Source organism: Puma concolor, chromosome B1, assembly GCF_028749965.1.
Source record: "Puma concolor isolate L17-30 chromosome B1, mPumCon1.1.hap2, whole genome shotgun sequence".
In the NCBI taxonomy this organism is placed as follows: Eukaryota; Metazoa; Chordata; class Mammalia; order Carnivora; family Felidae; genus Puma; species Puma concolor.
The window spans coordinates 39,318,582-39,343,221 of record NC_141670.1 but is presented as its reverse complement, the minus strand read 5'-3'; the positions used below and the strand labels follow the sequence as shown (position 1 = coordinate 39,343,221).

The 24,640-nt window shown below is 38.0% G+C and overlaps 1 protein-coding gene and 1 long non-coding RNA gene across 10 annotated transcripts in view; one reads left to right on the top strand and one right to left on the bottom strand.

Moving 5' to 3' along the window:
* Positions 1-24,640, top strand: part of PSD3 (pleckstrin and Sec7 domain containing 3) — an 810,275-nt gene that overhangs the window by 205,945 nt on the left and 579,690 nt on the right. The window lies entirely within an intron of this gene.
* On the bottom strand, positions 9,623-23,920 carry LOC147581587 (uncharacterized). Of its 2 annotated transcripts, none has more exons than XR_015250054.1 (3): positions 23,842-23,920; positions 13,229-13,258; positions 9,623-9,903 (listed from the first exon to the last, which is right to left on the bottom strand). It is a non-coding gene; the product is annotated as an uncharacterized LOC147581587 (long non-coding RNA). The 2 variants fall into 2 exon arrangements; XR_015250053.1 differs by having other exon boundaries at positions 23,727-23,887.

Below are 24,640 nucleotides of genomic sequence, written 5' to 3'. Positions count from 1 at the left end.
GAAGAGTACAGGATCCAGGTGAATTTCTCCAGAGCATTTGTTCAGAGTGTCCCTGTCTGGACCGTTTGTGCAGTTTGTGATATTGTATGCAGATTCAGAGGTTTGCTGGAAAGAATTTTAGTGGTGGCATTTTGAGAGTGTCCCTTTGTACTTTTCCTGTGTTTCGGAGTTACAAAGACATTTTTCACATGCTGCAAATTAGTTTTAGTGCAGTGGCTACAGTGGCGATGTCAATCACTGTTGCAGTTTACAGTGGAGAAAATGGATAATTTGCAGCATATAGTTAACAAGTTATTCTTACATCCAGATCACCAGATTTCTGTGCCTCATTTGAAAATAAGGTGTAACTCATAACAATAATGAATCTTTGCTTATGCTATCTTTTTTATATAAAAATAGCACATGTCCCTGCAGACCTTGTTTTTCACTGTTCCCAGAAGGTCAACAAACTGGGGCCCTAGTCGGCAGGGACTTTGTTGACAATCCAGGGCACAGACATGGTGAAGCTTTTCTCTTGGGGACACTTCTGGTGTGAGGGAGTCACTAGCTCCTCTCCCCTTCTTCCATGTAAGTGCGTGGCCTAGGCCAGGGCCCGCCACTCATTTCTTGGGGCTTGCTTGACTTCAAACAGCCATCTAGTATGAAGCTCCCTTTTCTTTGGCCACAAACCATTGATATGAGTCAGAATAATTGTTCATGTTGATGGATATTTTCAAGTTTATTCTTGGAGTTAGGGATTTAGGGTAAGTGGAAAAGTGAGCATTTTGATCCGAGCCTGGGGCTCTTTTCTTACAGAGTATTTTCCTGTGGGTTGTCCAAGCAGCAGCATTTTCTTTGAAGTTTCACCTTAAGTCCTAACTTCTGGAAAAATGCTTATTTTAAGCATTAAAAAATTTTTTTTGATGTTTATTTTTGAGAGAGAGAGAGCGAGGGGGCACGCAAGCAAGCATTCAAGCAGGTGGGGGAGGGGCAAAGAGAGAGGGAAACAGAACCTGAAGTAGCCTCCAGGCTCTGAGCTGTCAGCACAGAGCCCAACACCAGGCTGGAACTCATGGACTTTATGAGATCACGCCCTGAGCCGAAGTCAGCCTCTTAAGGGACTGAGACACCCAGGCGCCCCTTATTTTAAGCATTTTAGAAACCTCACTTAAGTTTTCAGGAGATGCATTGTTACCATCATAGCTAATACTGATTGAGATCTTACTATGTACTTTCACAGATTACCTCCTCTAGTCCCCATGACAACCCCATGAGGTCAGTACTATCATTATCTCCATTCTGAAGTCTGGAGAGGTTAAGTAACACAGCTAATAAGTGGCAGAATGAGATTTAAATTTGGCAGCCCAATTTTCTTAACTACTATTCTGCTTTTATGTCCTCAAAGTTAGCGTTGTGTGTTGTAGAAACTGAACTTTTTGGTTGTTATATTTGGATTCTGTGGGTCTTAGAATCTGAAATTGGATGACTAATAAACAACCATTATTTTATATATGTGTTGCCTTAAATAGTAGGACCAGGATTGTTGTTTGGCTCAAGAGATGGAAATTGTGTAATTTTCTTTCAAAAACACCTGTAGTGTCTAAAGGGTTCACTAAGTGGATCATGTAAGGAGTTCATATAGTTATAAGCAATTTATTGAAATTCAAAACAAAGCAGACCAACAATTTAAAATTGAACTTTCACCTATTTTAACTTATAATTATGTCACCTCATAGAAGTGATCTAGGCTTTTTTTTTTTTTTTTTAAATAACTGTGGGTATTGACACACAGAAGGCTAATTTTTTCTTCTTGTGAGCTGGGACTTAGGTTGCTGAGAAAAGGACCTGAAACAATGAAGAGGAGAATGGGGAATGAGCTGAGGGCGTTAATAAAAAGATCAGGCGGCAGCTGCTCCCCTTTCTTTTGCCTTCTGTTCCCAGACTTTTGCTAAGAAAAAGTGAATTATAGAAATGGAGCAGCTTGGTTCTTTCTATGGCTATTTGGTCTGTGGACAAGGCAAGTAGAAAAATGTGAATAGAAGAAGTTATAGCTTGTTTTGTTTGGGCTTCAGAAGATTATTGGTTAAGGGCCTGTGGAGTTGCTTTTCTCTGTATATGAACACTTATACCCTTTTCTGAATTTTGATTTTCAGCAATCCTTTCCAAGAAGTTATTTGATAGGCACAGTATAGATGGACTCATAGGACATTGAGGGAAGGGGAAATCTAGGTGTAAAGTGAGTGGCACAGACAGTGCAGTTTAATGATTGCTGCCTTTGTGGTTAATAATATTTTCTAACAAAATTATATTGGGAAAACACTGAGAAATGGCAGCAGGTCATGTGATCTTTCATAGCATCTCCTCTGATCTTTCCTTCATCTCTCTAAATGCTGCCGTCAACCTGCAAGTGTTCGAAGAAGCACTTGGGTCTTTCCTTGGGTCTGAAACTATTCATTGGAATATCAGTTTGCTTTGGGCAGATGTTTACATTTATCAGCTTCATTTCTGGTGGCTCCAAAGGGTCCATGAGCTGTCTGCTGATGCTTATGTCTCCGTATAAAAACCTCCTGTGTAGGAAAAAAATCTCATTGCTTTCCGTGAACTAATATCTGTAAGTAATAAATTAAGGCAGAAACTGAAGTACAGACATTAATATGCTGTTCATTCATTCAGCAAATGTTAAGTATTTATCATGTGCTAAGCTCTCTGTTAGGCTTCAAAAACCCTCGTGCACTGACCACTAAGAAAACCTGCCAGGAACATTCAGAGGCATTTGGGTACTTCTGAGAGTCAAACCTCACAATCTGTGAGTACTGGTACTGTGCCTAAGAACCCTGAACTTAAAAACTTTCATAGAATCAGTGAAGTTTCTGTCTTGCAGTATTGTTAAACAGTACTTTCTGCTATGATGGAAATATTCTGTATCTGTGCTGTCCAGTATGGGAGTCAGTAACTGCATGTAGCTACTGAGAGCAGTTGGAATGTGGCTAATGAGATTTAGAAACTGGATTTTAAATTTTATTTATTTAGGTAAATTTAAATAGCCTCATGTGGCAAGTGGCTAATATATTGGGTAACATAGCTCTAGAGCAAAAATGCATTAATAGATGGCATTGGCTGTCCTATGCAGTCATTTCTCACTTGACCATCTGGTTGCTTATGATGTGTTTACTGATTAGGCCTTGCTAAGTTTTTAGTTTTGCACATGGTTACTCCATCATGTCAGATAAGTACAAAAGCAGTGAGCATGCATGGAAGCATGGGATTTTAATGGAAATGAAAGTGAAGGTAAAATCATTAAATGTGCTGAGAAGGAAGGAAAAAAATATATTTGACAATAGGAACTATTCTGGAAAAAAAATAAATTGTGTAATAGGTAGCATGCAGTTGACAATACTCAGCAAGGTGGAGGAAAACCTTTGATAAAATGGAAAAACTTGAGTGTCTGGCTGAGAGTCCACTATGATATTAATGAGTTGTTTGAGAACTTACAGAGATGGTGAGAATGCTACAGTTGACCTTTTCTGTTGCAAGCTGTGGGTAGTTCCATAGTTTCCAATCCCCTTTGATCTACTTTTCATCACAGAGAGTATCCAGGTGGGTAGTGGTTGATATCCAAGTGGCTAAGGTCTTTCCTGGGCCCCCTGCAAAGCTGTGTTGGAGAGCCAATAGATTTTCAGTGCAGATGAAACTAAGATGTCTGAATAGTATAAATATTGACAAGGAATGTGCCTGGTTTTATTTGTTTATTTATTTAAATTTTTTTTTAGTTTTAGAAAGAGAGAGAGCATGTCATATAGGGGAGAGGGGTGGAAAGGGAGAGAGAGAGAATCTCAAGCAGGCTCCACGCTCAGGGCAGAGCCCAATGCAGGGCTCAATCCCACCACCCTGGGACCCTGACCTGAGCGAAAGTCAAGAGTTTCATGCTCAACTGACTGAGCCACCCAGGTGCCCCAAGGAATGGGCTTGGTTTTAAAACTACACATTAGGGGCGCCTGGGTGGCGCAGTCGGTTAAGCGTCCGACTTCAGCCAGGTCACGATCTCGCGGTCCGTGAGTTCGAGCCCCGCGTCGGGCTCTGGGCTGATGGCTCAGAGCCTGGAGCCTGTTTCCCATTCTGTGTCTCCCTCTCTCTCTGCCCCTCCCCCGTTCATGCTCTGTCTCTCTCTCTGTCCCAAAAATAAATAAACGTTGAAAAAAAAATTAAAAAAAAAACAAAAAAACAAAAAAAAAAAAAACTACACATTAGTAGAGGTGCTTCTGCACCATGGTTAGAGATAGAGAAAACACTAAGACTGTGGAATGGTGAAAAAAAAATCTTACTCTTTTTCCCCAAATACCTTGTAGTGACAAGTCTGGGAGGTGGACTTGTTTGCAGGCTTGAGTGGAATTTGTGTGAAATCATGAGAGAATTCTCATGGTTAGGTCTCTGCTGGAATACATTCTAGTTTTTGAGTTTTGTAGCTTGTGGTGAAAATACAGTGATTGTCACCACCTACTGTGCAAAATGTGGGGATAGGAAATGGAGAAGGAATAACATGTATTCTATATATGTTACATGCCAGATTCTATATGAAGGATGTGTGTGTGTGTGTGTGTGAATTTATATATTCTTATATTTTCTTTATAATACTGTAAGATAGGTGGTATGCCCATTTTTAGAGGATGAAATTGAAGCTCATGAAGGTTTAAATGGGGTTCTTTTTTATAAACAAATTGATTGCAATAAAATTTTTTTTTTTTGTAGTTCTTTTTTTTTTTATTTTTATTTTTTTATTTATATATGAAATTTATTGTCAAATTGGTTTCCATACAACACCCAGTGCTCATCCCAAAAGGTGCCCTCCTCAGTACCCATCACCCACCCTCTCCTCCCTCCCACCCCCCATCAACCCTTAGTTTGTTCTCAGTTCTCAACAGTCTCTTATGCTTTGGCTCTCTCCCACTCTAACCTCTTTTTTTTTTTTTTTTTTTTGTTCCCCTCCCCCATGGGTTTCTCTTAAGTTTCTCAGGATCCACATAAGAGTGAAACCATATGGTATCTGTCTTTCTCTGTATGGCTTATTTCACTTAGCATCACACTCTCCAGTTCCATCCACGTTGCTACAAAAGGCCATATTTCATTTTTTCTCATTGCCACGTAGTACTCCATTGTGTATATAAACCACAATTTCTTTATCCAGATTGCAATAAAATTTACATACCAAAGTTTTAAATGGGATTCTTTTTGAAAACAAATTGATTGACATACAATTTACATACCACACAACTCATCCAAGTAGACAGTCTACTTTCTGTCTCTATGGATTTGCCCATTCTGCACAATATATGGCCTTTTGTGACAGTCTCCTTTTTAGCACAGTGTTTTTAGTGCTCATCCACGTTGTAGCATGTATCAGTATTTCATTCCTTTTTATGCTGGATAATATTCAGTTGAATATAAAGGGTACATTTCATTTGTTCATTCATCAGATAATGGGTTGTTTCCATTTTTTAACTATTGGGAATAATACTGCTTTGAACATGGACATACAAGTTTTTGTGGAGACACAGTGTTTTCATTTCTCTTGGGTATATACATAGGAATGCAATTGCTGTGTCATATTATAACTCTACGTTTAACATGGAGGAATTGCCAAACTGTTTTTCACAGGGTCTGCACTATTTTACATTCCCATCAGCAATGTGTGAGAGTTCCCATTTCTCTATATCCTTATCGACACTTGTTATTTTCTGTGTTTTTGATTTTAACTATCTTAGTGGGTATGCAGTGTTATTTCATTGTGGTTTTCCCTAATGTAGTTGAGCATCTTTTCATGTGCTTGTTGGCCATTTGTAAATTGTTGGAGAGATGTCTGTTTAGATCCTTTGCTCTTTGTAAAATTGGGTTGTCTTTTAAAATTATGTATTTGTCTTTTTATTATTAAATTATAATTTTTTTTTGTATATTATGGATACAAGTTTCTTGTCAGATATATGCTTTGCAAATATCTTCTTCCATTCTGTGGGTGGTCTTTTCACTTTCTTGTCTTATCCTTTGAAGCCTGTGAGGTTCTTTATCTTAAGCAAAGTGTGGGAGGGCTTAGCACACTTAACATACTTACCAAGGTTAGTCAACAAAATGACTTGTAAAATGGCTTGTGTAATGAATGTCATTCTTTTTGTTTGTTTCTGGTTGGAGAGGAGAACAAGGTGGATTTACCCTTTGCTTAAACTACTCAGGATTGCAAAGCTTTCATGTGTACTGAAAGCAAAATTTGGAAGTAGACTTTGCTGTACTGAAAATAGTGCTTTCCTCCTGGATTAGAGAACTGCTTAAAAGGAAAAAGAGACTTTACCTAAAAGAGCCCTCTTTTGAGGTCCTGTAATTTTATGATCTAAATAGTGTTTCCTATATTTGTCTGTTGCAGGAATTACCTGGTTTTAGATTTCTAGGGCTGATTAAAGGTTCTGGTTCAGTAGTTCTGAAGTGGCAGTTTTCATCAACACCTCACATGATTAGAATCAGGAATGCTTCAGAAACTGATCTAAACAGGTGATAATAATGACCTTTTAGTGGTTGCTAGAACTTAATTAGACCTCTTTAGTGGGTGTGGCCACGAGGTGACAAACATCCCTCACTGAGGGTGATTACAAACAGCAGATCCAGCCAGTCTGGCTACTTTGCTTAGGGAAGCTACTGATCTTGATCCAACACAACCCACAACACAACACATCCAACCTCAAAATTCTCTTCCCCTCCCCTCGTATAGTAGAGATGGTTCCACTATAAAAATTTAAACCAGATTCACAAACATTTTCAGGTCATCCTCTTGAAAGTGTTACTCTCTCCTTTTCCTACTCTTTAAGATGTGTTCATAATTTTCTTACCATTGTTGAGTCCCTGGAGGCCTTTCATAACCACACAGGTTCCCATGTAACTGGATGGTAGGTTATACTTTCCAGGTCAGGGGGTGGAATTATTCTCATTCTAAAAGTCACACAGCTATTGAGTAGTAAAACATCTTTTTTGTACCCTATATTGTTAGTGCCTGTAGTGCATGGGCACTATGGATGCTGAGAGGAAAATTCTCCTACTATGTGTAGTGCAGAGGAGTCACTCAGTAAATAAATGTTTGTTCAATGGGTGAGGTGAAGACTACAGTCTATTTAAGCTAAGTTTAGGAACCCTTCCAAAAATGTATGGACACAGTAGGTGCTCTGACCTGTAGCCTTGTGTTCCGGTGGAACAGAATTTCCAGAGTCAGCAGATTTCTGAGCTTAACGTTTTTTGCTGTTGGCTTCATTATGGGGTTTTGTTTTATCTCCTGTTTTAGGGAAGTGGAATTTCCCCCTACTTTGTAGACAGTGTTCATGGTTTGCTTTTATAGCTCCAGGTATGTGACTTTCATTATAGCTTTCTTGCAAATGACAACCTAGACCACAAAAGATAAGAGTAATGTGTCACTGAATTTCCTCACACAGGTCTTTCCCTTATGGCAGAGGCATCTGATAGAAGTAGATAAAGATATGAGCTGTGTTTGTTTGGTGTGATGTAACGGTTTCAGAGACCTGTTTCATTTATTCTTTTAATTGTATCATTTTTCATTCTTGATTCCCTTCTTCCTACCTTTGTGTGGTTTGTATGTCAATTGATTGTCTATTATGTTGATTGGTTCTGTTTGGGGGAAAAACTATTAAATACAGCATAATCTAAAATAAGCTTAGGTAAAGATATATTTATGTTAAGATATTTACATATTTCAATTTAATTTTATTTATATAGAACAGTATTTGTCTATTTCAAAGAACTTGATAGGCTTAGAGCAAAGACAAAATTTAATTAATTTATTATTTTTTATTTTTTTATGAAATTTATTGTCAAATTTGTTTCAATACAACACCCAGTGCTCATCCCAACAGGTGCCCTCCTCAGTGCCCATCACCCACTTCCCCCTCTCCCCCATCTCCCATCAATACTCAAGTTTGTTCTCAGTATTTAAGAGTCTCTTATGGTTTGCCTCCTTCCCTCTCTGTCTCTTTCCCCCCCCCTTACCTCCCCCCCGGTCTTCTGTTGAGTTTCTCAGAATCCACATATGAGTGAAAACATATGGTATCTGTCTTTCTCTGTCTGACTTATTTCACTTAGCATAACACCCTCCAGTTCCATCCATGTTGCTACAAATGGCCAGATTTCATTCTTTCTCATTGCCAAGTAGTAATCCATTGTGTATATAAACCACATCTTCTTTATCCATTTGTCAGTTGATGGACATTTAGGCTCTTTCCATAATATGGCTATTGTTGAAAGTGCTGCTATAAACATTGGGGTACAAGTGCCCCTCTGCGTCAGCACTCTGTATCCCTTGGGTAAATTCCTAGCAGTGCTATTGCTGGGTCATAGGGTAGATTTATTTTTAATTTTTTTGAGGAACCTCCACACTGTTTTCCAGAGTGGCTGCACCAGTTTGCATTCCCACTGACAGTGCAAGAGGGTTCCCGTTTCTCCACATCCTTGCCAGCATCTATAGTCTCCTGATTTGTTCATTTTAGCCACTCTGACCGGTGTGAGGTGGTATCTGAGTGTGGTTTTGATTTGTATTTCCCTGATGAGGAATGATGTGGAACATCTTTTCATGTGCCAGTTGGCCACCTGGATGTGTTCTTTAGAAAAGTGTCCATTCATGTCTTCTGCCCATTTCTTCACTGGATTATTTGTTTTTCAGGTGTGGAGTTTGGTGATGTCTTTATATATTTTGGATACTAGCCCTTTGTCTGATATGTCATTTGCAAATATCTTTTACCATTCCGTTGGTTGCCTTTTAGTTTTGTTGATTGTTTCCTTTGCAGTGCAGAAGGTTTTTATCGTGACGAGGTCCCAATAGTTCATTTTTGCTTTTACTTCCCTGGCCTTTGGAGACGTGTCAAGTAAGAAATTGCTGTGGCTGAGGTCAGAGAGGTTTTTTCCTGCTTTCTCCTCTAGGGTTTTGGTGGTTTCCTGTCTCACATTCAGGTCCTTTATCCATTTTGAGTTTATTTTTGTGCATGGTGTAAGAAAGTGGTCTAGTTTCATTCTTCTGCATGTTGCTGTCCAATTCTCCCAGCACCATTTGTTAAAGAGACTGTCTTTTTTCCATTGGATACTCTTTCCTGCTTTTCCATTTGGATACTCTTCCATACATTTGTGGGTCCAATTCTGGAGTCTCTATTATATTCCATTGGTCTATGTGTCTGTTTTTGTGCCAATACCATGCTGTCTTGATGACTACAGCTTTGTAGTAGAGGCTAAAGTCTGGGATTGTGATGCCTCCTGCTTTGGTTTTCTTCTTCAATATTACTTTTAAAAGCCAAAATTTTAGAAGCACTATTGAAATAAATATATCTGTGATTATGTAGTCAGTGAGAAAAATGTTTTAATTTATAATATTATCTATCAAGAAGGTTCACAGGGGAGTTAAAGGATAATGGTAATTTCTTGGCATATTTGTATCATGAATCTGAATATATGACAAATATTTTAAAAATTTTATTTTGTTTCTATATAGTAAAAACAATTTAAAAATAAACCACTGTTGGTAGGATTCTCTTATGGTCATTTAATGTATTATTTCTAAAACATTCCATTTAGCTTTCATGGAAATAATTCTTTCTTATATACCCATATGTAATTGTTTTACATAATATTTAATTGAATTTCACAATTTCAGTAGCAAGTGTAACCAGCATAAGTCTGTTTGGGAGCAAACACAGTTGATTCTTCGTAACCATCTTCTCAAAGGTAGGAGGAGAATTTGATGAGCTTGCCACAATCTGTGATTACTAGCTGTGAGCACCAAGTAATAATGGGCATCAGCTGGGATGTTTTATAGAGTGAAGTTCACCCTGGAGTTGGCTAATTGCAGATTGGTTAAGAGCTTCTGCTGTGTACATGACTTCCTAGACATAACTTCAGAAACAAGCAAACATATATAAGAATAAATATTATAAGGTAGAGAAATTAAGACACTATTTTTTTAAAAGTCAATTTGGGTTTTATTTGCCTTCTGTATGAAGTCACTTCATTCCTGCTTAATTTATTTGTGCATCTAAATGTTTTTTGAAATTATTTTGCTCTCCTTTTAACTTGGAAGATAATTTCTTATAAAATGTGGTTTGTGAAAAGATGACCTACCCATGTCTATCTATTGAGTGAATACATTACTAAAGTATAAAAAAAATCCTAAATTCTTTGTCTTATATTTAAGCTCAGAGGGTTATTGGAAACAGGTTGTACCCAGATTTTATATATTATTAAAACATTAAGTGCTTTGTACTTTGTGTCATAATTTCTCTATCTTTTTTAGAAGTCACAGCCCATTATACTGGCCTGGCGACTTCACCTGCTTCAGGGAAGGTGCACTTATTGAGACTACCTTTTCATTGTGCTCTGGTGAAGCATGATCTAGGATCTTGAGAAATCCTAGCACCTTTGGAGTGTTTTAGAGTATCTCTCAGTTTAGAGAACTATTATTTTTACAATTAGTCAGTTTTTTGGGGCGTCTGGGTGACTCAGTCAATTAAGTGTCCAATTCTTGGTTTTGCCTCAGGTCCTGATCTCACGGTTTGTGAGATTGAGCCTTGCATCAGGCTCTGTGTTGATAGTGCGGAGCCTGTGTGGGATTCTCTCTCTCCCTCTTTCTCTGCCTCTTTTCTTCTCATGTATTTTCTCTTTCTCAACAAAAAAACAAAAAACAAACAAAAACAAACCTTAAAATAAAAACCAATTACTCAAGTTTTTTATAAGGTTAACTTAATTATCAAATTGGAGCAGCTTTGTTTTTCCACAATATCTGAATGTGTATATACATAATGGTGCTGTATTAAAATCTAACCCTTTGCAAAGGTTGTAAAGTATGCTATCATAGATCGTATACAGGTCTGTATCAGTGTCATCTTTCATTCACTCATATATTTATTAAACAAATATTTATTGAGTGCTTCCTATGCACCAGGCATTATTTTAGATACTGGGGATACAATGATCAACAGGATACATAAAAAATTCTTACTTTTTTTGCATTTCTTTTTTAATTTTTAAAATTTTAATTTTTTATTTTATGTTTAGAGAGAGAGAAAGTGTGCATGTGTGTAAATTGGGGAAGGGCAGAGTGAGAGGGAAAGAGAGAATCTTAAGCAGGCTCCACGCCCAGTGCAGAGCCTGACCCAGTACAGGAACCCAAGCCTGAGGTCAATACCTGAGCTGAAATCAAGAGTTAGATGCTTAACTGACTGAACCACCCAGTCGCCCCCAAAATTCTTACTTCTGCAGGGTGTGACAGACTGTGTGCATGTGTGTGAATTACTATGAGGAAAACTAAAACAGAGGAAGGAGAAGAGGAATGAGGGGGAGTTGCAACTATAAATAGAGTCATCAAGGATGGCCTCACGCAGGTGACTTGTTATAAAGGGCGTGAGGAAGGTAAAAGAGTCTTGGGGAAAGAGTACTTCAGAAAGAGTGGACAGCAAGTGCTAAGTCCTGAGGCTGAGGCATGTTTCCCGCCATCCAGGAACTATCAGACCAATGTGACTAGAGTAGAGTGAGCAAGAAGGAGAACAGACACTAGTTCCTGTGAGGCCTCTGGTCTTGTAGGCTATTGCAAGGGCTTGGTCTTGTACTTAGAGTGTGCAAAGAAGCCAGGGAGAGTTTCAGATAAAGATGTGACATGATCTGGCTTATGTTTTAAGAGGACATGTTGCTACTCATGCTCTCATGAGACTAAACTTAGTGAGGAAGGGCAGAAATAAGGATACCAATTAGGAGGCTATTGTGATAACCTAGATGAAGGATGGTAACTAGAGTGGTTATGTTTTGAAGGTGGAGTGGAAAAGATGTCTTGAGTGACAGAATGTGAGATGTGAGTGAGAGAAGGCAGTGGTGAATTGCAGGGTTATTTATTGACTTGTGCAGCTTGAGGGCTAGAGTTGTATTAAGTATAGGGAAACACTCATTTGGGGGGAAAGATCAGGAGTGCAGTTTTGGAGAGCCCAGCTGGCAGTTGGATATACTACTCTGGGTTTCAGGGCAGAGGTTCTGGACTGGAGGTAGACACTTGGGAGTTGTCAGAGTATAGAGACTGGATGAAATCCACAAGTGAGTGTAGGTAGAGAAGGAATGAGGTTCAGGACCCTGGGCTACACTGAGGTTGTGAGATGAGATGGAACCAGTAAAGGAGAATGAGAAAAAGCAGCTAATGAGGAGAGTGTGGTGTCTCATGAGCCAAGTGAAGAACCTGTGTGAAGGGCAGCGAATCAGATACTTCCAAGATGAGGGTCCAGAATTGACTGAGGAAGTTAGCAATGGGGATGTCACTGGTGAGTTTGACAATAGCAATTTTACTGGAGTCATAGGGACCAAAAATTGGTGAGGATTCAAGAGAGACCAGGAATAGAGAAATGGAAACATAAAATGTGGACAAATATCTTAAGGATTTTTGCTGCAAAGGGAAGGTGAGAAATATAGCTGAATGGAAAAGTGAGGTCAAGAGAGGTTTTAAAATGGGGAAAATAGCAGTATGTTTGCTGGTATAGGAAAGAGGAAAAAAAAGGAATGAGCTTTCATGTAGTAGCATAATTCTCATCCAGAAGAATGTTGGTTTTGTTTGAAACAGCTAAAATCATTTAGTTTACTATTGTAAACACTAACTCTTGTTAATGCAGTTTGTATTTTCAACATAAAAAGTTCTTTCTTGTCGTATCCATCAAACATCAAATTTTCTTTTCTGAGCCCTTAAATAAATGATGTCTTGATATGGATAGTTTCTGTTCATCTTATTTAGCCTAATGTAGTCCTTAGTTCTGCACTTAGGTTATCACAATAGCCTCCTAATTGGTATCCTTATTTCTGCCCTTCCTCACTAAGTTTAGTCTCATGAGAGCATGAGTAGCAACATGTCCTCTTAAAACATAAGCCAGATCATGTCACATCTTTATCTGAAACTCTCCCTGGCTTCTTTGCACACTCTAAGTCCTTAGTTCTACATGGGCCTGAGGTACACTCAATTCACACTTTCTTCAGTAGCTGATGACTTTTTATATTTTTAAAGACTTTATGTTTTAAGAGCAATTTTAAGTTCACAGCATAATTGAGAAGAAGGTACAGAGATTTCCCATTTATCCCCTGCTCCTGCCATTCATAGCACCCCCTATTATCAACATTGCCCATTGAGGGGGACATTTGTTTTAATTGATGAACCCACACTGACACATGATAATCACCCAAAGTCCATACTTACAGTAGGTTTTCACTCTTGGTTTTCTGCATTCTGTGGGTTGGGACAAATGTAATATAATATGTATCCTTCATTATCATAATAGACAGAATATTTTCACTGCCCTAAAAAGCCCTCTGTACCCTGCCTATTCATCCTTCCCCACTGTTACAGCTCCTGGCAGCTGATCTTTTTATTGTCTCTATAGTTTTGCATTTTCCAGAATGTCATACAATTAGAATCATGAAGTGTATAGCCTTTTCACTTAGTAATATGACTTAAGCTTCCTCCATGTTTTTTCATGGCTTGATAACTTACTTCTTTTTAGTGCTGAATAATATCCCACTGTCTAGATATACCATAATTTATCTGTTCACCTACCGAAGGATGTCTTGTTTACTTGCAAGTTTTGGCAATTATGAATAAAGCAGATGAAAACATTTGTATGTAGGCTTTTGTGTGGATATAATTCCTTTGGGTAAATACCAAGGAGCATGATTGCTCGTTCTTATGTTAAGAGTATGTTTAGTTTTGTAAGAAAATGCCAAATTGTCCTCCCAAGTGGCTGTACCATTTTGCATTCCCACCAGCAATGAATGAGAGTTCAGAGATACTACTTCTGAGCTTATTTTTTTTTCCCCTTAGGTTTTGCTTCTGTTGTCTTCCTACTTTCTCTTATTTCAGTATTGAATCCTCTCTAGCAGGAACTTTTTGACTCTCAGAACATACTGCATTTCAGTATCTTCTGCCTTCCAACCTTTGCATTTTTATTGATCTCTGCATAAAGGCTACTGGCTTCTAGGTATTTGTTTAGTAATTAGGTAGCTGAAGAGACTCTAGGCACATTTCATTTGCATGAATGGCCCGATTTTTGGGTCTTATTTAAATCCCAAGGCACCACATACTGATATAAACTTCTCAGATGGCTCTGGAATTGAAGAGGTACTTATCAAAGATAATTTTTTTGTTTCTTTGGTTGAGGAAGAGTTTGAAGTTAATTATATATAAACTCTGAAAATCACTTAAGTTTTGCATTTAGTTTCTGCTATAATTTAGATCATATATCTTGTCCTGATTGTAATTTTCATGAGGCCTATTTTTTAAGATCAGCTATATCAGTGCTGTCTAATGGAAATATAATGCAAGTTTTATATATAATTTTAAATTAAAAATTTTTCTGGTAACTGCCTTAAGCAAGTAAAAAGAAACAAGTGAAATTAATTTAAATAATGTGTTTTTACTTAACATATCATCGAAAATATTGTCATTTCAATATGTAATTGTTACAAAAATTATTGAGATGATTTATATCCTTTTTTCATCCTCAGTCTTAGAAATTTGTTGTGTATTTTATATTCATAGCATATCTGACATAACTAACCATATAACTTTAACAGTAATGTGTTGATATTCACAAAGAGTAATGAAATAAAGAGACAAAACTGCACTTATTCTACCTCCAACTACTCTGCCTATAGATCTGCACTGTCTAATGTGGCAGTCACTTAGGGCCATTTGACGCCTGAAATATGTCAGATATGCTATGAATACAAAATACACAGCAAATTTCTAAGACTGAGGATGAAAAAAAGAATACAAATTATTTCAGTAATTTTTATGACAATTACATATTGAAATGACAGTATTTTAGATGATATGTTAACTATTGGTTAATTAATGTAGGATGGATTTTTTTACATTAATTTAAAAATCTACCCTAAAAACAAATAGGTGATTGTATGGAAAACAGATAATTATAAATATGCAGAAAAACCACTAAGGTGTGATTGATTTTAGCAGTGGCTAGCATAAATTAAAAATGGCTGACATGATAATAAGTTTTAGCAAAATTATTTAAAATAATTTGCTTCTTCAGATAACTTCTGAGTAAGTAGTTATAACAGCAACATCATTAAGAGTTTTAAAAGATGAGAAGCACCATCCCAAACATACTCACATCCATTTTCATTTGATCCCACAACCCCCCCCCCCCCCAACACCAATAAGGTAGGTAGGTACCATCATGACTCATGTTTTTACAGATGGGGAACCTAAGGCCAGAGAGGTTTAGTAATTTGCTCCAGGTTACACAGTGGGTAAATTGAGGATTCAGGATTTGAACTATAGACAGTCTGATTCTAGAGCTTACTTTCTTAAAGTCTGAACCTAAGGGGAAAAAATAAGCTGAGAAGTAGTACCTCTGAACTCTCATTCATTGCTGGTGGGAATGCAAAATGGTACAGCCACATGGGAGGACAATTTGAAGATGCATCTTTAAATTATATGATTGAGGAGTAAAGAGTAGAGATTACTTGCTTTGTGAAATGAATATGTTCTAGAAATTTGAGCACAAATTAACTCTAAATAAATCACATTCTGTTTGCCATTAATTTGTCTTAATTTGAGGGTTGCTTTATCTTGATTTCTGACTGATCTTCAGTTAAAACGGAGCCTTAACACTTTATTATTCTGTCATCAACAGTTGATATTCATCAACTCTGACTTGGGGGAAAAACAGCTAATAATATGTAAGGTAAACCTTTAGTGTAAGAGAGAACTAGAGTTTGCAGCTTGATTGGGGAGATAAGGTTCTAATACTGATGAAATATTAAAACTTATTGAGAGAAATCCAGTAACAGCAGCAACAACCATTTATTGAGTGATTACTATATGCTAAGCATTGTGCTAATAAGACTTTGCACGTATTATCTTAATCATTAAAATGATACTGTAATGAATGTTTTTCTCTTCCTCAGTAAGTTACATAAGTGCCAAAAGCAGTACCACTGCAGTTCAAAACAATTAGATTCTGTGAGAATTACTGTATTTGATTCTGGGGATCATATTTTAAGACAGACACTAACAATGAAAAGGCAGTTAGGTAGCTGAGTGGTAGGTGAGTGATCAGAAAATAATGTGATGTTTAGGAGAGGTTGTAGAAACTGTAATCTTTAACCTAAGGAAAGAAGACTTAGTGGATAGTTAGTTGTCTTTAAGCATGTGGGACAATGAATGTGATCTGAAGAGAAACATGACTATGGGAAAGGAATACACTTTTCTGTCTTTCTGCAAAGAATACAGAAGAGAAATGAACAAAATAACAGATTTTTATTTCTGAATAAGAAAGAACTTTCTCAAGGAATGGCTTGACAACTAAACCAACTTCCTGTTCAGATGTGTTTGGATACAGACTAGGTCCTTACCTGTATATTTTAAATTGAATGCTTATATTTGGAAAATTTGGACTATAGGAATTGACCATTGGATGAGTTGTCCAGTTCTTCAAATGAAAGACCCTTCAAAGTTCTTTCCATTCTTGGGAATTTGTGATTTTGTCATCAATTATGTTCTGAAATCAGATACTTTTGTAATATAAATAATTATCTCGGTGTGTATATTAAATTGGAGATTGTGATTTAATAAGAATGTCAGAGCTAAGTAGGATGAAATCTTGTAGTCTCACCTCATTTTGCAAATGGGGAAACAGAGAAAGTTAGAGAAAATAAAGCTCTAGTTGGACAAATAGGTATTGACTTCAGTTCCAATGCTTTTTTTTGGTTACCATTACTAATGTATAGGTAGACTAAATCACTTACAGCACATTTTTAAAGGTCCCTTTTAATCTTATCCAGAGCTAACAGAATGAAGCAACTGTCAGTTCATTTTTTTAATTAAAATAATTTTAAAAAATGTTTATTTATCTTGGGGGGGGAGAGCACGTGTGCACGAGCGGGGGAGGGGAAGAGAGAGAGAGGGAGACACAGAATCTGAAGCAGGCTCCAGGCTCTGAGCTGTCAGCACAGAGACTGATGTGGGGCCTGAACTTGGGAACAGCGAGTTCATGATCTGAGCTGAAGTCAGATGCTTAACTGACTGAGCCCCCCAGGTGCTCCTAGTTCATTTTGTTCTAAGCAGGACACACTTGAGTCCATTTTGTTGTTGTTATCTCATCCGAACTTGGAGCTCAGTGATTTTCCTAAAAACAAATTTCTGTTTCTTCATGGTGTTTTATTTCCTTGAAGATATATGTATGTTCACACTGAATGCAGAAGAAAGGTACAGTGGCTCTGAGAATGTGTTGTTCATTCAACAAATATTTATTGAAGGTCTCTTGTGTGCTTTTCCAAGCACAACTGTACTGTCTTAGGCTTTTACTCTGAGATGGGAAACATCAAATTGTTTTCAGTAGAGAATGAGATTTGCTTTCTTCTTTTTCTCCTCCTCCTCCTCCTGCTGCTGCTGTTAAGGTATGCTGAAATATAAAAGGATTCTCCAAGAATTTCAGCCAGGTGTAGTCTGCCTTGATTTAGTGAGACACACCTTTTGGCTGGTAGGCACAAGATTGGAATAACTAAAGTTCCAGGTTTATATAAGCTATATATAAGTTCACATCAAGTTATGTAAGTAAGTTCGTAAGAAAACAAGTATAAACCTCTTGAAAATATTCTACCATATACCAGCTTGAAAAACATAACTTCGTAGTGGGATTTGACAGACCTGGGTTTGAATCCCACCTCTCAATGGTGATTTTATTTTGAAATGTACTAATTCACTGAGCTTCCTCATTGGTGAGGAAGTTTCCTCAGTTTCCTCATTGGTGACATGGGGGTAAAATCTTTTTCATGGAACTTTTTGATGATTAAATGATTAAAATGAGTCCATGCATGTGAAATGCTTAGCTCAGTGCCTGGCACATTGTAAACATTCAATAAAAGGATGTAATTATTACAATGATAATTTACTTAAGGGAATTTTAAGAATGGGTAAGTTATTTTAAAGATTTGGGGTGCTACCTCAGAGCCTTAATTTATTTTTAGTTTAGATGATGTCTTAAATACCTTTGTCTAAAAGTCCTGACATTGACACAGTGCTTAAAATAATACCTCTTTCTTAACACTGTTTTGCATGCATATGAATTAATTCTTTCATATGTCATTAGCTGTTTTTGTGGTGTCACAGTGTGGCAAATTCTAGAACTTTCCTCCACATTCTACAGACCTTCTTATCAGTTTTGTATCAATTCTGGAGGTTTGGCTATTGATTAAAGCAGGCAGGGAAGGTCCTCTCTGAATAGGTCATAGTTGACCTCTAGCCAGAGGACACCCAAGGGACTTGTTCATTTTGAAGGTTTCTTGGGCTGTAGGGGTGTGTGTGTGTGTGTGTGTGTGTGTGTGTGTGTGTGTACTCTGTTATCCAGAATCTTTGTCCTCCCAGAGAGTAAACACAGCACCTTATGATTTTGTGGACAAGTTCACCTCTGTAATGTTTTTTGTTGCCCTTATTGTTACGCTTGGAAATTCAGTCTGGCTTTTAGTTTGATATTGTATCTATGGCACTATCTGGTAAAAGCATAACAATGTTGACTTGCCAGTCTGTAAGTGATACTAGGAGAAAGTTACGTGTAAAACCTGTCTTTATGGTGCCCTCCTTTCCTTGGACTATGGCTGTCAGCTGCTTCTAGCCCAGTTCTAAGTCTTCTTTTCCTGGCGCTTTCTTTAGGTATCACATAGCTGAGTTGATAAATTCATCTGGATTAATGGGAGAGGGTTAGAGGACATTTAAACTGCTTTTGGAGGCACTATTTTGCTTTCCTTTCTCATCAGTTATTTGAAAGTACTTTTGCAAAACTGAGACCACTGTATTAATGTAACATTTCAGCATTATATTCAGTGGAGCCGTTAGTGAATAATCATGAGAATTTTAGATCATGGGAAAGGTAGGTTCATGGCAGGTCTCTGGTGAAGATATGGGCATGTACAGCCTTAAAAAAAATTTTTTTTAATGTTTACTTATTTTAAGAGAGAGAGAGAGGGAGGGAGGGAGAGGCCCAGGTAGGGGCAGAGAGAGAGGGAGACACAGAATCTCAAGCAGCCTCCAGGCTCTGAGGTGTCAGCATGGAGCCGACACTGGGCTCAAACGCATGGATTGAGAGATCATGACCTGAGCCGAAGTTGGACACTTCACCAACTGAGCCACCCAGGTGCACCTAGCCTTTCTTTTTGTGTACTTAACATTCAATGTCACGTTAGTTTTAGAAAATATGTTTAAAAATTTTTTTTTAATGTTTATTTACTTTTGAGAGAGAGAGACCCCGAGTGTGAGTGGGGGAGGGGCAGAGAGAGAGAGAGGGAGACACAGAATCTGAAGCAGGCTCTAGGCTCTGAGCTGAGAGCACAGAGCCCCATGCAGGGCTTGAGTTCAGGAACTGCGAGATCATGACCTGAGCCGAAGTCGGACACTTAACCACTGAACCACCCAGGTGTCCCTTAGCAAATATGTTTTTTAAATGGCACCTGCTATTTAATCTTAGGGGTTTTCTGTAACTCATTTAACCAGTTTCCTGTTATTGAATACTTAGGTGTTTCTAGTTTTTTATTGTGATGACATAATACTATATATATATATATATATATATATATATATATATATATGCTTTACATATAAAACCTTTTATATAAACTTTGTGTCTATGTCTGTGTTTCTGCTTATTTCCATACAATATTTTACTTTAAGAGGAATTTGAGAGTCAAAGCTGTGAATTCTTTATGGCCCCACCAAAAATCCATATTCCTTTCTGGAAAGGTGGCACCATTGACATTTTACCTACCATCATATAGAGTCAGACAAAAACGTGTAGTTTTTAGGTGATACAGGTTAGCGCTGGCTTCATTTTAGCTATTATCCTAACTTTACACCTTTAAAAAAGAGGTGGTGGAATCACAGAGCTAAAATGTTTAGATCTAGATCTAGAAAAGATCTAGTCCTACTTTGATACTTTTATCCATGAGGAAACTGAGAACTACAACAGTAAATTCATTTATTCAAGATCACATGGCTGGTAATTGGCTAAGCCAGGATTAGAGACTTGACTCCTTTTTGTCCTGTATCTTTTCTTCTTCAGCTTGAACCTGGTATACCAGAGAGATTTGTCTCTAGGACTGAACTAGAGGGGAGTGGGACCAGCCTTTATTTATTTATTTATTTATTTATTCATTCATTCATTCATTCGTTCGTTCGTGATGCATGCCACAGCATAGTGTCTGTTTAGTATATAGTACCCTTACCTATCATCTGGCCCCCTGGCATGCTTGTTGCCCATATTTCCAGCGAAGTTCCTAGGCTTAGTTTTGATAGGCTTAGCTTGAGTTATGTGTCTATTTCTGTAGCCAAAGGGAAAGGAGTACCTTGGCTAGGTCTGAGTCACATGGTCACATGCATGGCCCTAGGTAGGCCCTAGGTGGTAACTGAAATGGGGCTGGCCAGAAGAAACATATGCCATATAGAGGAATAGCAAGCACAGAGGTCAGGGGTGGGCTAAAGCTTAGCATATGAAGAATGGAAAGAAGTGAGTAAGGAGGTATTAAGATGGGGAGATATGGAATGGAGGGAAGCGGCTTAAAAGGTAGGCAGAAGCCAGATAGTGCAGTAGCGTGCTTGGATTTTATCCTATGGATATGGGAAGTCGTGAAATGGATTTAAGCAGTTTGGCATTAAAAATTTTTTTTATGTTTATTTATTTTTGAGAGAGAGAGACAGAGACAGGGAGTGAATGGGATAGGGGCAGAGACAGAGGGAGACCCAGAATCTGAAACAGGCTCCAGGCTCTGAGCTGCCAGCACAAAACCCTACGCAGGGCTTGAACCCACGAACCATGAGATAATGACCTGAGCTGATGTTGGATGCTTAACCAACTGTGTCACCCAGGCACCCCAGCAGTTTGGCATTTTAAAAAGATCACTCTTCATTCCATTCTCACACTGTAGGAGGGAAGCAGGGAGACCACTCAGGAAGCTCTTTTAGGTGAGAAAGGAAGCTTTCTTGGATGGGAGTGGTGGCAGTTGTGATACACACAAATAAGCCACATTCTGTGTAGATGAGTAGAACCTGATTACTGATGGGCAAAGAGAAAGGGAATGAAATAGATTTCTGGCTTGATTAATACAATGGATGGAATTGCCATTATTGAGATTTAGCACTCTTGTTGATATTGTTCTGTGTTAGTAAGTTCCTTCCACCTAGACTTCTTGAGAATAGGATTAGACATCATCTCTTCATCATTTATTCTAGCACAGTGTTAAGACATATGATAGGCCCTTGGTTTGGCAGGGTGGGAGGAGGCTTAAAGTGACAACAGCAAATCCTGCTTGTTAGGATATACGTTGTTGATTTTTAAATTTGTTTAAAATACAAATTATGTGGGAAGAAACTGCATCCGCTGCATTTTATGGAAAATGTAATCAGACCTCAGTTAAAGAAATCTGCCCTAATTTATTGACAGCTGCAACATTTTCTAATCTGTGGTATTCTCGTTAAATCATCTACCTTATTCTTGTTTTCCTGGGTAATTTTTTTTTCTTTTTTTTCCTAGAATGAGTGTTTTTTCTTTGGCGTTCTAACATAGTAAAAGTAAAACAAAACCCTAGGTAACTAGCCACATTGTCTTTGGGTGGTCCCTGCACCTTTGATACTGCTTTGTCTCTGTTCCTTTTTTTTTTTTTTCTCTTTTATCAAAAACCTCATTCTGAGGTGCCTGTGAAAAAGAGGCCCAGATCAGAAGAAATCAGTTGAGTGGCCCAGCACAGCTTCCTGAGGTTATAGGGCAAACTAAACCTCTTCCCATAATGTGCTTCTAACAGGTAAGCACAGTGGCTAGCGGGTCTCAGGAGATGCTTACCAATGCTGGTTACTCATCCTTAACCAGTGCTTTGGTTTCTCTTAGTCATGGCTGTTGTTCTTTCTGGCATCATTTTTGTTTTCTCCCAAGAGAAACTTTAAAACAGGAGGAATTGAATAGAGGCAGCTTGAAAAGAGATGAATACAGAACACAAGCTACCGTTAGCTGGTGTCCTCACTGTGCTGGCCACTGCTGACGTAGAATACTGAAACAGCCTTAATGGTTTGCTTGGCCCAAGTTTGCAGTTGGTTTTGAAGCCCCCAGGCCAAATGGCAGGCTCCAGTCCAGCAAGTACATACCTTCCTTACTCACCTTCTGGGGCAAAAAACGTGCTTTTTGTTCTGCTATTCTCCATTTGCTACAGATCTTTAAAATGATGATTAAGAGAATTTCAGAAACCAAAATTATTTTCCCTAGGCTTATTTGTATATTTCTGAAGGATTAGAAATTTAAGTTCTGTTCCTTAAAAATTTCTAAGGAAAAAATGTACCAAAACTTTAGGGTCTCTTCCACAGTCTCAAATCAATCCTTGTTTCTGTAAGTGGTGGTGTCACTAAATGTTCTTAAGGAAAAATTGTTGAAGGAGGTAGAGCTGTGGAGGGGCTCGGCATATGGAGGTTGGGTGAACATTTTGAGTTAGGTAATTAGGCAATTACAACCATGTGGAACAGAAGCGATGATTAGACTAATTAGTTAAGGCATTTTGTAAGTGCCACTTTGACCCAAGGGTAATGGCCTAGAAATGCTGCCTTTCCTGATTCATTTGATTGACGAAAAGCAGGTTTTACACGTGGGATTTACTTATTTTTAAAATTAGGGATTTGCCTGGTTTTCATCTGTTTTCAGTTTTATGTCTCTGATAACAGGCAGGTGTATCTGATTTAGGAGTTTTGGGCCAGGACTTTACTGCTTTTGTTTGCATCTCCTTAAAAGCACTGTTGTAGTGGAGCAGATTGAACAGGGTACCTTTAGTCAAGCAAGTCTTTGCAAACAACCAGAGTGTTCTATTTGGTCACTATGCAAGTAACTTTCTAGTGACAAGTCTCTTTCTGATCATTTTTGTACACCTAACTTGTTCATGTATACATTTATTTATCTACCATTCCTTGGTGTTTGTTGTGTGCCAGATACTATTAGATGCAAAAGATACAAAGATATGTAGCAGTTAAAGATTGTTTTGTTCAGTGTTTACCCCAGTTGCCCCAAATGCTTGGCATTGTAGATTTGTATGTTCAGATTTACCTCATGTAATTGTAGCTGATTTTGCAAAGCAGATTTAAAAACAAACAAACCAATTTCCGTATTCTGAATCCCATTTCTTTTCTTGTAATTTTAAAATTTAAGCTACATCTCTTCAAAATATTTGCTTTTTAAAAAATATCAGAAATGCTGTTTATTAATATGGTATTAGGTGTAATTTACCAAGTACTTTTACACATGCTATGTTGTTGGATCCTGCCATCAACTCTGAGGTAGGCAGCCAAGCATTACTATCCCTGCGGTAGCACCCTCATACTGGGCCCATTGTGTGGTGTTCAAAAAAGTTAGCTGATTTCCCTCAGGTGTTCACAGCCAATACACAACAGAGACAGAACATTACCTCATTTTCTCACTCCTGGCTTATTTTAGTCTTCTCTTACATGCTCTCTTAATGGCTGAAGTAGGTCCACTGGGTTTAAAGAATCTTTTAGGGGCATTCAGCAATAAGTAAAGTATGTTTAATTCTTCAAAAACAGCATTAGTAACATATACACCAATCAGATAAATGAAATAGAGCACTATTAAAACATGCTTGTGAGATCTTTTTCAAACAGTGAACATTTTGTGTTGATTTGACATTCACCTTACCTTAGGTAAGAGCTGGTAGGCTTTATGAAAATCTGTAGTGAGGTGAAGAGCCAGACAGACCTTTTTGAATCTTTTGAGAGTATTTTATAGTATATAATGGAGTAATAATACCAACCTTGCAGGAGTGTTCTGAGGATTAAATGAGAAAATCCATGTAAGCAAGGTGCTACTTAGTCATGAAATACTCTATACCTGGTAGCAAAAACAAAGTAAAACAGAAACAAGTAAAAACCTAAACACCAAAGGGGAAAATAAAGCTATTTTTAGGTGCCTTTGTTTATTTTATAATTGAAATTCTAATTCTCATTTTTATCTATTTATTAATGTGGTTTCTCCAAGAACCTTTACTGGTAGTGTAGAGGTGCTCCATCTCTATGTATGTGAAAGTATCAGAAAAAAAAATTTTTTTTTCTGAGAGAGAGCGCATGAGTGAGCATGAACAGAGGAGAGAGAGAGAGAGAGAGAGAGAGAGAGAATATCAATCCTAAGCAGGCTCCATGTTCCATGTGGAGCCCAACATGGGACTCGATCCCAGAACCCTAGGATCGTGACCTGAGCCAAAATCAAGAGTCTGTTAGTCAACCATCCGAGCCACCCAGGTGCCCCCCAGATAATTCTTTTTAAAATAAAACCTTCCCAGTTCAGTGTGACCTTTCACAGTCAGTCAGAGTTAATGAACCTCTTTATCAATTGAGGATTTTAAATTTTTTTTTTTTCAGCATTTTTTATTTTATTTTTGGGACAGAGAGAGACAGAGCATGAACAGGGGAGGGGCAGAGAGAGAGGGAGACACAGAATCGGAAGCAGGCTCCGGGCTCCGAGCCATCAGCCCAGAGCCCGACGCGGGGCTCGAACTCACGGACCGCGAGATCGTGACCTGGCTGAAGTCGGACGCTTAACCGACTGCGCCACCC